This window comes from Hyperolius riggenbachi, chromosome 7 (genome assembly GCF_040937935.1).
Source record: "Hyperolius riggenbachi isolate aHypRig1 chromosome 7, aHypRig1.pri, whole genome shotgun sequence".
Lineage (NCBI taxonomy): Eukaryota > Metazoa > Chordata > Amphibia > Anura > Hyperoliidae > Hyperolius > Hyperolius riggenbachi.
The window spans coordinates 117133443-117146945 of record NC_090652.1 but is presented as its reverse complement, the minus strand read 5'-3'; the positions used below and the strand labels follow the sequence as shown (position 1 = coordinate 117146945).

General features: G+C 43.4%; 1 protein-coding gene across 1 annotated transcript in view; it reads left to right on the top strand.

Annotated features, from left to right (window-relative positions):
• Positions 1-13503, top strand: part of EIF2AK1 (eukaryotic translation initiation factor 2 alpha kinase 1) — a 75675-nt gene that overhangs the window by 1057 nt on the left and 61115 nt on the right. The gene's annotated exons all lie outside the window — the stretch shown is intronic.

Sequence of the window (13503 nt, the reverse complement as noted above, 5' to 3'; positions counted from 1 at the left end):
GCCGACAGCCGTCAGAGCGCCTGCGCTGGAGCCAGGAAGGTAAATAATGACGTCACCGCTGCCCGGACTCCACGGAGGGCTGCAGCGAGACCCCTGACGGATGGAGGACGGCGTGGGAAGCCTCATTAGGATCCGGAGGCTTCCCCCACCCGAGGTGAGTACCCCCCAGGGGATCTTTTTATGTTACAGATCCTCTTTAAGTGTCCCTTTTTCTCATCTCAAAAAGTTGGGAGGTATGATTTTATTATTGAACAACAACCATGTTCTCAATGAACCCAAAAAATTAATATCAAAGCTGAATATTTTTGAAAGTAGTTTTTAGTTTTGGCTATTTTAGGGGGAATATCTGTGTGTGCATGTGACTATTACTGTGCATAATAATTAGGCAACTTAACAAAAAACAAATATATACCCATTTCAATTATTTATTTTTACCAGTGAAACCAATATAACATCTCAACATTCACAAATATACATTTCTGACATTCAAAAACAAATCAGTGACCAATATAGCCACCTTTCTTTGCAAGGACACTCAAAAGCCTGCCATCCATGGATTATGTCAGTGTTTTGATCTGTTCACCATCAACATTGCGTGCAGCAGCAACCACAGCCTCCCAGACACTGTTCAGAGAGGTGTACTGGTTTCCCTCCTTGTAAATCTCACATTTTATGATGGACCACAGGTTCTCAATGGGGTTCAGATCAGGTGAACAAGGAAGCCATGTCATTAGTTTTTCTTCTTTTATACCCTTTCTTACCCTTTCTTCTGTGGAGTACTTGGACGCGTGTGATGGAGCATTGTCCTGCATGAAAATCATGTTTTTCTTGAAGGATGCAGACTTCTTCCTGTACCACTGCTTGAAGAAGGTGTCTTCCAGAAACTGGCAGTAGGACTGGGAGTTGAGCTTGACTCCATCCTCAACCCGAAAAGGCCCCACAAGCTCATCTTTGATGATACCAGCCCAAACCAGTACTCCACCTCCACCTTGCTGGCGTCTGAGTCGGACTGGAGTTCTCTGCCCTTTACCAATCCAGCCACGGGCCCATCCATCTGGCCCATCAAGACTCACACTCATTTCATCAGTCCATAAAACCTTAGAAAAAAAGTCTTGAGATATTTCTTGGCCCAGTCTTGACGTTTCACCTTGTGTGTCTTGTTCAGTGGTGGTCGTCTTTCAGCCTTTCTTACCTTGGCCACATCTGAGTATTGCACACCTTGTGCTTTTGGGCACTCCAGTGATGTTGCAGCTCTGAAATATGGCCAAACTGGTGGCAAGTGGCATCTTGGCAGCTGCACCCTTGACTTTTCTCAGTTCATGGGCAGTTATTTCACGCCTTGGCTTTTCCACACGCTTCTTGCGACCCTGTTGACTATTTTGAATGAACCGCTTGATTGTTCGATGATCACGCTTCAGAAGCTTTGCAATTTTAAGAGTGCTGCATCCCTTTGCAAGATATCTCACTATTTTGGACTTTTCTGAGCCTGTCAAGTCCTTCTTTTGACCCATTTTGCCAAAGGAAAGGAAGTTGCCTAATAATTATGCACACCTGATCTGGGGTGTTGATGTCATTAGACAACACCCCTTTTCATTACAGAGATGCACATCACCTAATATGCTTAATTGGTAGTAGGCTTTCGAGCCTATACAGCTTGGAGTAAGACAACATGCATAATGAGGATGATGTGGTCAAAATACTAATTTGCCTAATAATTCTACACTCCCTGTACACAGCCATATGCTGTCAATTCTTTATCTATTTACATTACACTGCTCCTCCCCTGTGTATACCAATCATCCTAAAGGTGGCCACACACCATACAATTTTTTTTTAAATATCTGTTCAATTTAAGAATTGCAATACATTTTTCTGACTAATTGTAACATTTCAAAAATATGACCAATGTACCACACACATGTTCAATTTTTCCCCAATTATGATGAAAATGATTGGAAACTCTGACAAAATTGCTAGGGTGTGTATATTAATACATTGACAATACAACACACACCATACAATCTTTAGAAAGATTGAAGAAAAATATCTGGCATTCCGGATCGATTAAAATCGAAGAAAACAGGAAATCCGATCTGATTTTTCAGTCAAATGAAAAAAAATCTTTTGACTTTTTTCGGGAGATCCGATCGTCTTTATCGAATTAACGTAAAACTGGATCATTTTATTATATCGTGTGGCCACCTTCAGTCTAAAATGGATTCTATGAATAAAAAAAAATTATATATTACTCTTTTTAAAGCACTTATGGGTGAATGCATGAAACCGCCTTTACAACTTCGTTGAAAAACATTCTTTGAGGGTTTTTTTTATTTTGCTTGCGTATAAAAAAAAGGGAAAAGTATTTACTGCAACTGATTGCAGGTTTCCAGCTTCTCACCACAAAAGATTAAAGAGTAACTGTCAGGCTGCAGAAGCTAATTTAAACCTCTATTCTCCTGTGTTAAACAGTTTAGAAGGAAGCTCAAAAGCCATTAGTGAAGATAAACATTTCAGTTACCTTTGATGTGTGCTTATCTTAACCTCTGTTATAGACCCATAAAGACGCAAGCTGCAGCTAAACTGCAAAGCATTCTGGGGCCCTCCCCTCGGCTGCTAATGAGACGGTACAGCAGCTTGTGTAATCAGTCCAGAGCGAAGCACTGATAAATCTCCGGGCAGACTACACTGCAGGAGTCAGCTATTGTTCCTAGCCACATGGCTCATTAATATTCACTGCACACCGTGTTGTTCAAGAACGAGTGTATCTGTGATCAGAAGCAGGCAGGACATGACGACACATTTGGCTTCACAAACATGGAGCCTGCCATGAGCTGTCAGGAGCATCTATCTCTGCATATACTATATACAAATTCTGTGAAATCCAAACGTGGACAGTGAAATGCATATGTAATGTAAGTACAGCCAATCTTTAGCTACTGATATATGTGTTTATTTTCTCTGAGACCCTATACCTAACAGCTCCTCTTTAAGGGTGGTTTACCATGAATCAGTTGCAGTGAAACAAGGCACAACTGATGTGCAACACAGGTGAAGCAGTTTTCCAGGTTTCTCTATGGGTCTATTTACATGGACACATTGGCTATCATTCATAAAGCATTTCCGCATGCGGAAATGCTTAAAACAGCTGACTTTACCGAACACTCAGCAAAGTCAGCATTCATAAAGGCTCTTTCCGCATGAAAAAATGACACTACCGAGCAGAGTGATAAATCACCGCCTTGTGCGGTGATTATCGGAACAAATGTAGCAAAATGTTAATTCATGAAGATCACCGCAAGCGGTGTGAGGTCAGGAAGTACCGCTGCCTCTGATGTGGCGATAACAATGTAAGTGAATGGAGACACACAGACCTCCCAGGCAGCTGCAGTAGTGCGGAACACGAAGAAATGTATCAACTCAGCAGCTTCCGTGTCACCGCCTGCCTACCGCCAGCCTAGTTCGGGGAATCTCCGCACTGCTACCGCACATGGATACTTTTTTATGAATGCCCACCCAGAAGTCTAAAACCCTGCCAGCGGTGTTTTCCCGCACTGATTCTCCATACCGACAACAGGTTTATGAATGATAGCCATTTTATCTGTAAGCTTTTTCACAACACACTGTTGCATGTGTATTTTTGCGTGTTGTAGACCCAATACATACTAAAAAGCATGAAAATGCATAGCAACTGAGCAGTTAAAATATGGTGCTTAGTAAGGGTTATAAGTTCAGGTCCCTTGCCCTAAATAAGTGAGCACTGTGCCCTAATTGTCATCTGCCTGTCACAGTGCTCTCTGGTTGCCCGATACCGGGATAGCACCTGTGGTTGCCTGAAGGGATGGTCAATGAGATGCAAATAATTTCGAGTTGATACAGGATTAGGCAAATTTATGCAGCTCAAAAATGGACCAATCAAATTTTACCTAAGAAGGATTTGATTGGTAAATTTTTAAGCTGCATACATTTGCTTACAAAATTTGCATAGTACTGCATCAACTCAAAATAATTTTTATCTCATTGACCATCCCTAGTTGCCTGATGCTGGGAGGAGGCACTTGTGGCTGTGAATCTTCCCATACATAATTAACACAATTCTTAAAGAACTCATTAAAGAGACACTGAAGCGAAAAAAAATCTTATATAATGAATTGGTTGTGTTCTATGAATAATTACTAGAAGATTAGCAGCAAAGAAAATATTCTCATATTTTTATTTTCAGGTATATAGTATGTTTTCTAACATTGCATCATTCTCTAATATGTGCAGTTTACACAACACTCTGCATTCAAAATGATTCTTTCAGAGCAGTCTGTGAACTAATGACCTCTCCTCTGGCAGATAAAAAGAAAACTGTTCACTTACAGTTGAGACAATAAAAGTCAGAAGACAGCCCTCTCCACGACTTTGAAAGTCGTAGAGCTTAATGGCTTTTTGCATAGAGATAACAACTGGAGTTTCTTAACTCTTCCTGTACTGGAAACAATTACACTGATGTATCTGATCTTAATATTTTATTTCTTAGCTGTGCTACACATACAAATCATAATATCATAATTTTTTTTTCGCTTCAGTGTCTCTTTAAGTGAAAAAGGAATGCAATCATTACTTACCTGGAGCTTCAGCCAGCCTCTAGAAGTCTTCTGTGTTCCTTTCCGGTGCTCGCTGGTGTCCTGCTGGCCGCCCGCAAAGCTTCCTGACCCATCTGCGGGTTGGTGCTTCTGCGCATGTTGGCGGCCGCATGTCAATGCGCCAGCGTCATCAGGCATGTACTGTGCCTGCGCAGATTACTTGCGTTTCTTTTTCACCTCGGGATCCCTTTAAAGTGTACCAGATACAAAACTATTTCATTTGAAAGAAACGATACTTACCCGAGGCTTCCTGCCGCTTCATAAACACGTGTGAGTCCCTCGCCGTCCTCCCGTAGTCTGCCTTTGAGCCTCGATCAGCCCCAGCCTATTCAGACAAGTCCAGTCTGGGTCTTCTGCGCATGCGCAGACCTCCTGCACATGCGTAGTAGACCCGGACTGACGCGACTGAGGATATTACCGGGGCTGATCGTTCTTGAAAAGAAGACCACGGGAGGACGGCGAGGGACTCGCGTGTTTATGCAGCGGCAGGAAGCCCCGGGTAAGTATTGTTTCTTTCACTTGAAACGTCTGATTTCCTTTAAAGTGAACCTGAAGTGTGATTTGGGTTGCATTCATATCTTAGTAGAGAGACTCCTCTGGAATCTGGATAGTCCAGAGGCTTCCCTCATCATTGTCGACCCTGCCGATCCATCCCTGGGACCCACTAAGCATATTTGATATGGGCTTGTTGGGGATATGCTTTCATGATCACAGTCCCTAATGTGTACAAGAGCGGCGATACTGTGCATACACCGTGTACAGTCTGTAGCTGTCCAGTAGCACAAAGCAGCTGGTGCATAGCTTTTTCCTCCATGCACAAACAGCTTCTTGCTGCTGTGCAGGCGTGGACAGCACTTATGCATTTGCATATGGACACGCTTGTGCATGCACAAGAATGCAGCTGTACACAAGAAAAGGGTTCCGGACAAGAGCATTTGGGTGGTAGACGAGAGAAATGCTGCCCAATTATATTATTTGTAATGAGGTTTTACATTGCTAAGTTATACGTGGGAGGATTCAGCCTAATTTATATTATTTGGGGTTGGGGCGCAGTGCTTTGTAATGTTTGCCACTTAATTATGTATTTTGTAGTTAGGAAACCATGCCTGATTTTATTTTTTTCTTGTTGGGGAAACTTTGCCTAATTGAGTTTAGGGAGGAACTGCTACCCCAGGACTGGGACCCACTGGCGGATGCATGTGGGACCACTCCCAACTTTCTAAAAATGTGAAGTACCACAATTTTCATCCGTGATTCCTGGAACGTTCACGATTTACCCCTAATTGCCTTGGATGTGATTGTTCTGGGCAGAATGCTGCAGGCAGCACTTTTGCAATTGCGCCTCAATCACAATTTTGCTGTGTAACCACCCCCTTTGAGTCCCAATGTTGCGGTGCTATTCTGATTGCTGGTGATTGGAAAGTGCTGCTAAAGTGCCACTAGTGGGCCCAGCCCTAAGTGCCTGAGCTAACTGTCATATTGCTATGGGCTGTTTCACACGAGCTTTTTCTAAGCGCTGGTGATTTGAAAAGCTCTGTGTTCTCACTCATGTCATTACATTAGCAAGAGCTTTTCAAATCACTAGAGCTTAAAAAGCTCTTGCAGTGTGAACCAGCCCTAAGTGTATTTCAGCCACTCATATCAGTGTGGTCTGTGCAATATGCAAGACATCAGACAATTCACAGACAGCACTGTCTGATGGGCACACATCTGACAATACTCTGCTCCATGCTTTTTGAGTTCCACACAGTCCTGTCCTGTTCAGTAGGGTCAGCTCTGCAATAGAGAGCAACTCAGGTGCCAAGCATTTGTGTAAAATGACAGGGTCACGTGTTAGAGAGCTATGCGATAATGAGCCCAGGCTCTTATTATGTTTGAAGCTGACACTGTAGCTAATTATGTTTTCTGGGGCAAACTGCAAAATTGTTATGTTTTGGTGCACACACTGCTTAATATTGTTTTGATGTAACGTGTTGCCTAAGGCCTCTTGCATACTGCAAGCAATTCAGATTCAGATTCCGCTTTTTTTTTTATCAACCAAAGATGTTTATTGATAGAAAAAGTTGGTACAATATAAGATTCAGATACAAATGTACAGAAAAGGGAGAATTTATACAGCTTAGGTATTGGCAATCAAAAAAGAGAAATATTATACAGTGTACAACGTAGGTGGTCTTCACATTGGGTTAGAGTAGGTCAAGGCAACAAAGACCAAATCCAATTCAATAAAGAGAAGAAAAACATTACATCTAACATTACCTAGAGTAACCTATATCCTAAAGACACGACAGGTTTTGTGTAAACATAGAGGTGTGAGGTCAAGAGTTTAACCATTTGTCCCAAACTTGGTGGAATTTATTGGGGCATTTTCTATGGGAGTATACCAATTTTTTAAAAGGTAAGTGTTTGCGGACTCTGGATTTCCAGGCTTCCAATGTAGGGAGGATTGGGGATAGCCACCTGAAGGTGATACATTGTTTGGCCGCAAATAAGGATTCCATAATCAAAATTTTATCAAATTTCGGTGTATCTTCATGTAGGAGATTAAGTATACAAGTTTTGATATCTGGGTCTACTGGGGACCCCATTAAATCGTGCAGGAAATCCGTAACTTGTTTCCAGAAGTCTGCGATGGGTGGGCATTGCCAGATAAGGTGGAGGAAGGATGGGTTTAAGGCTTGGCATTTAGGGCAGAACGCTGATGCAGAGGGGGAGAATTTTATAAGTTGGGAGGGAGTTAAGTAACTTTGGTGTAGGGTATAAATTTGTGTAAGACGCTCACTAACACATGGAGAGACCTGTTTAGGAGTAGAGAGGCAGTCTTCCCATTCCTCCTCGTCCAGTTGAACCCCGATTCGGGTCCACTTGGACAAGGCTTCTTTTATTGTGTGGGCAGAGCGGTACTCCAATAACAGGGAATATACTATGCCTATATGGTGTTTCATAGGGCCATCTTTGAGAGTTTCCATGATCAGGGAGATATTGGTTAAGGGCAGGCCAGAAGGAAATTGCGCTTTGATGGCATGTTGAAGTTGTATGTACATATATTTGCATATGGGGGGAAGATCAAAGTGTTCTTGGAGGGTTTGATAAGGAATGAAATTGGTGTTGTGAAGAATTTGACCTAAGTATTGGATACCTTTGGTAGACCAGAGGTTAGTGTTGTCTAAATGGTATAGTTCAGGTAACTGGGGATTGTGCCAGAGGGGGGTATGGAATTCTCTATTGAGGGAGGGGATAATTTTATTCGCCGCCTGCCATACCCTGGAAGCCTGAATAAGTATTGTATTATTGGGAGAGTTAGCAGTGAGGTTATCTTTTAGTAGGGCAAAGGGTAAATTATTGGAGATGGAGGTAGGTGAAAAGCCTAATGAATCGGGAGGTTGTAGAGAGTTAGAAACAAACCAATAAGCAATATGTTCCAATTGGGAGGCAATGTAATAGAGGTATGGGTCTGGAAGTGCCAGACCTCCAGAGGAGGTCGGGCAATGCAGGATGTTGTATCTCAGCCTGGCTCTAGACCTACCCCAGACCAGGGAGAGGAACAGTGACCTAAGTTTTTTTAAAAAAAGGCATAAGGATATAAATTGGAGAATTGTGAATTATGTACAGAATTTTGGGGAATAGGACCATCTTTATTAGGTTGACACGCCCAGCTACCGAGAGTGGGAGTCTAGTCCAGGCTGATATTTTAGACTGGGTCAGGGACAGAAGAGGAGCAATATTGTTTTGGTAGTATAATTGAGGGTCTACTGTTACAATCACCCCTAGATAAGTAAATGATGTGACAATTTGCAGCGGACAGGGCAGGGGGGAAGCCGAAACTTGAGGATTATCCAAGCCCAGGATAGCAGACTTACTCCAGTTCACGGAAAGCCCTGAATAACAACCCATCTCACTTATTAGGTCAAACGCAGTTTGCAGAGATTCATTAGGGTCAGCTAGAAAGAGAATGGTGTCGTCGGCATACTGGCTTATTTTTTCCTCAATACTGCCTATACGTAGGCCTTTGATTCTAGGGTCAGTTCTAATTTTGCAAGCCAGTGGCTCAGCTGATAAGGCGTATAACAGTGGGGATAGAGGACAGCCCTGTCTAGTTCCTCTGTTTATTAAGAAGGGAGCGGAGAAGGTGGAGTTAGAACAAACTTGGGCCAGTGGCTGGTTATACAGAATACGAACCCAATTGATAAAGTTGTCCCCAAAGCCAAAACGTGCCAATGTAGCAAGGAGAAAGGGCCATTCAACAGCATCGAATGCCTTGGCGGCATCCAGGGACACCACCACTCTTTGACCTTTGTTTATGTGGGATGCCTGTAGGTTTGCAAATAGTCGTCTGATATTTAAAGAGGTCTTTTTCCCCGGCATAAAGCCTGTCTGATCATTGTGAATAAGGGTAAGTATTACCTGATTTAACCTGTTAGCCAGGATTTTTGCTAAGATTTTAACATCTTGTGGTAACAGAGAGATGGGTCTATATGAGTCACAAAGAGTAGCATCTTTGCCTGGTTTGGCTAGTAAGATAATTAAAGCTGTCCTCATGAAAGTAGGGAGTATACCTTCTTTGAATGCATATTCAAAGGTCTGGAGTAGGCGTGGAGCTATGATTTCGGCAAATCTTTTATAAATTTCGCCTGGGAGGCCGTCTAGTCCTGAGGCTTTGCCATTAGGGAGTGAGTGAATGGCGGTTTCTATATCTTCAAGTGTAATAGGGCCCTCGAGCATTTCCCTGTGTTCTGGAGTAAGTCTGGGGAGGTCGATTTCTGACAAGAAAATCTCTGCTTCGTTCTGGTTGAAGAGGGATTTTGCGGAGTATAAATCTTTGAAATATTCAGCAAATCTATTATTTATTTTAGAAGAACCAGTAAGGAGAATGCCAGCGGAATCCCTGATGGTCGGGATAGAGCTCAAGGAGCTCCTATACCGGGCCATCCTGGCAAGTATTGTACCCGTTTTTTCACCCTGTTCATAGAATGATTGTTTATAGAAGAAATTTTTTGCCCGGACTTTCTCTGTGAGGATATCTGTTAACCGAGCTTGCGCTCCTTTCCATGCATCATAGTTCACCCCGGAGGAATCCGCCAGATAGTTTTGTTCAAGGATTGGGATTTGGCTTTGGAGTAAGGATATAGTTGCATTAGTTTCTTTTTTAAGATAGGAAACTGCACTGATCAAGAGACCTCTCAAGTGAGCCTTGAAGCTGTCCCAGGTAAGGGAGTAGTTTTCAGTGTCTCTATGAATGAAAAAAAAAGTTTGTAGTTTGTCAATTAGCCATTCCTCCGAGGTAAACAACGACAACCAAAAGGGGTTAAATTTCCATAGGAAATATTTGGGGGTATCATACCACTGGATGAGAATATAAATTGGAGAGTGGTCAGAGGTGATTCTTGGTAGTGTGCCCGTGGAGCCCACTAGAGGGAGTACATTAGCTGAAACTAAAAAGTAGTCGAGTCTGGATAAAACGTTATATGAGGCAGAAAAGCATGTAAATTGTCTAGCGGATGGGTGAAAGTATCTCCATGCGTCATGCAGTGCAATTTCAGAGAGCAAATTAGCAAACGGGGTTTTCTTTGAAGGGGCGGGTGGAAATTTATCTATGGCAGGGTCACATAAAGAGTTAAAGTCTCCCATCCAGATATTCGGACATGTAGGGAGTTTAGCTATAAACTGTATTCCCTCCCTGAGCAAGACAGATGAGTACGGAGGAGGGATGTAGAAAGCCAACAGGTTTATAAGTTTATTGTCCAAGAGACCATGGACAAAGATAAATCTTCCGTACTGATCCGTCCTTACCTTCCGAGGAAGAAATGGGAGGGTGCGGCTAATCAATAAGGAGACTCCACAAGAGTATTGGGAAAATGATGAGTGGAAAGCTTTACCCACCCATCCCCTCTCAAGGGCTTTAGTCTTATTGCCTGTAATGTGGGTTTCAAGGAGTGCCAGTATATCTGGTCTTTGTTTCCTCATGAAGTTCATAACCAAAGAACGTTTGATGTGATCATTGAGACCACGTGTATTCCAGCATATTATTTTAACACTTCTATCGTTGGTCGCCATTTATAGTTCAGAGAGAGAGAGAAGTACATAGGTAGGTTGGAAGGATGTATGAGACCAAGTGTATGGAGTACCATAAATTTGTAAACACAAGTGAGGTTGATGCATTTAACATAACTACGCTGCCAACGTGGCTGCCATCCCAACAAAACACCCTGTTCCACAGCAACCGACATGTGGAACCTTATACCCAACAGTACAACGGTATGGGATAAACGAGCTGGAGCCTAACGGCTAGTCAGACACGTTTATTTACACTTAGGTCAAAATAGTTAGCACTAAGGTGCACGGATTCTTAATAATGCGGGGTTGTGGCAGGACACTGCAGGTGAGTCCCGACCATATTATGTAACTGCAGCCAGGGTAACTTTTATAAAAGTGAAATAAGAGAGCAGAGGGTATTAGCACAAGTTACACCACATTATGATACAGGATTTCTTCTTTAACACACTTTGTAGAGGTAGAGATGTAGGCGGATTACGTGCAACATTTAAAGACAGTAGCATACAGATTAGAGGTAGCCATATAAGGGTATCCGGGTCTAAGTATGTAATAGTGAGTCTCCGGCATCAAAATTACCCATAAGCATGGAGAGAGGATAATGGGTTCCAGTCCTGCATACAAATCTGATGACAGACTCCTGTAGTGGCGATGTATTAATTCACGGTATAGTGTAGACGTAGAGATAGTTCAAACAACCTCCAGTTACTGGGTGCTGGTACGAGTCGGAGACCCATGTACCCGACATGATGTGTAGTTAAGTTCAGGGGGTTCCCCGGGCAGGGGTTGTTACCCTCCAGGTGTCTGTAGAATCCATCTTCAGAAAGTAGCAAAGGGTAGTGACGCAGCAGGGAAGAAAACATGGCTACCTGTTATGACGGGGGAAACCAATGGGGAATATGTACGCAGGATGTGTAAAAGGGGGATATGGGCTAGCTTATTCCCAAGTGAGGATCAGGTGTAAAAACCAATAAAAGTTTACAGTACCTCGTTATTCCAATGAAGCTGAACCCGCGTTCTTAGGGCGGTTTTCAAGCCAGCGGATTATGTCTTCAGGCTCGGTAAAGAAGTGTACTTTACCATTATCCGCGATCCGGAGTTTTGCAGGGTAAAGCATGGCGTAGGAAAGTTGGACGTCTCTCAGCTTCCTTTTAGCCGTGGCAAACTTGGCGCGTTGCTTCTGGACTTCCAAGGAGAAGTCCGGGTAGAAAGATATCACGGTGTTCTCGTAAGCAATCGACTCTTTGGCCCTGGCAGCTCTCAGGACGGCATCCCTGTCACGGTAGTTCAAGAGTTTAAATATGAATGTGCGCGGAGGAGCCCCCGGTGGAGGGGTCTTAGGAGATATTCTGTGGGCCCGCTCCACGATGAAGGCTTTAGAAAAGGTGTCTACGCCGAAGATGGATGTTAGGAGAGTTTCCGTGAATTTCTCGGGGTCGCTTCCCTCTGCTTTCTCGGGGAGGCCCACAATACGTATGTTCGAGCGGCGTTGCCGGTTTTCTTGGTCCTCTTGCCGGTCTATGACTGTTTTCAGGCCTTTCTGGGATTTGCCCATTTCTATATGAAGCGGTCTGACGGAGTCCTCTAGAGAGCTGATTCTAGCTTCAGCATCCGATACCTTACTTTTTAGGTTACGGAGGTCCTGCCGGAGGAAGGAGACGTCCGTCTTTACTTCATCGAGAGTGGAGGTAATTTGAGAAAGGCTTGATTGGCAGGCTGTAATAGCTTTCAGCACTTGAGTTAGTGTTGGGCGTTTTTGCCTGGCGGAGGAGACGGAGTAGTCATCCGAAGCCGGCTGCGAGGCCGAGTCGGCGCCATCTTGATCCTCGTGGCGGAACTTTTGAAGCTTTTGGAGAGCTTCTGACGGGCGAGGAGTAGCCATGTTGATCCCCGGGTATAACACGGAGGCTTGCTGAGTGTGTGGTGAGTGGAGATGAGATAGTTAGCTGCAGTAGATGTGGGTTTCAGGATACCAGCGGACGGGAGCTCTCTCGCAGCACGTCCTCACGCCATTAGGTTCAGGCCACGCCCCCCAGATTCCGCTTTTTAATCTGTTTTTACTTCCGATTCAGATTTGCAGTTTGCTCCTTGCACACTGCAAATCTGAATCTGAATCGGAGGTAAAAACTGATTAAAAAGCGGAATCTGAATCGGAATCGCTTGCAGTGTGCAAGAAGCCTAATAGTTATGGGAGATCTGACTGCTTGATTATTTAAGAATTGGATGCTAAATGTCTATTTTATTACATTTAATATGGTTGTTTCTATGGTATCTAGGGCATTGTTTATTATTATTTTTTCAGTAAAGTGTACCTTAAGCTAAATAAATGGTTACAATTCGATACTTCCAGTGGTTTGCAAAAGTATCTGGCCCCCTTGAAGTTTTCCACATTTTGTCATATTACTGCCACAAACATGAATCAATTTTATTGAAATTCCACGTGAAAGAGCAATACAAAGTGGTGTACACGAGAAGTGGAACGAAAATCATACATGATTCCTAACATTTAAAAAAAAAACAACAAAAAAAACTGCGAAGTGGGATGTGCGTAATTATTCAGCCCCCTGAACCACCTTTTGCTGCAATTACAGCTGCCAGTCTTTTAGCAGAGTTCCCCAACCCTGTCCTCAAGGCCAACCAACAGTACATGTTTTGCAGGAAACCACAAACATGCATAGGTGAGGTAATTAGTATCTCAGCAGAGCTGATTCGCTACCTGTGTGAATTTCCACAAAACATGCACTGTTGGTGGGCCTTGAGGACAGGGTTGGGGAACACTGCTTTAGGCCTGGAACCCACTGAAATCCGCAAACGCAAAACGCAA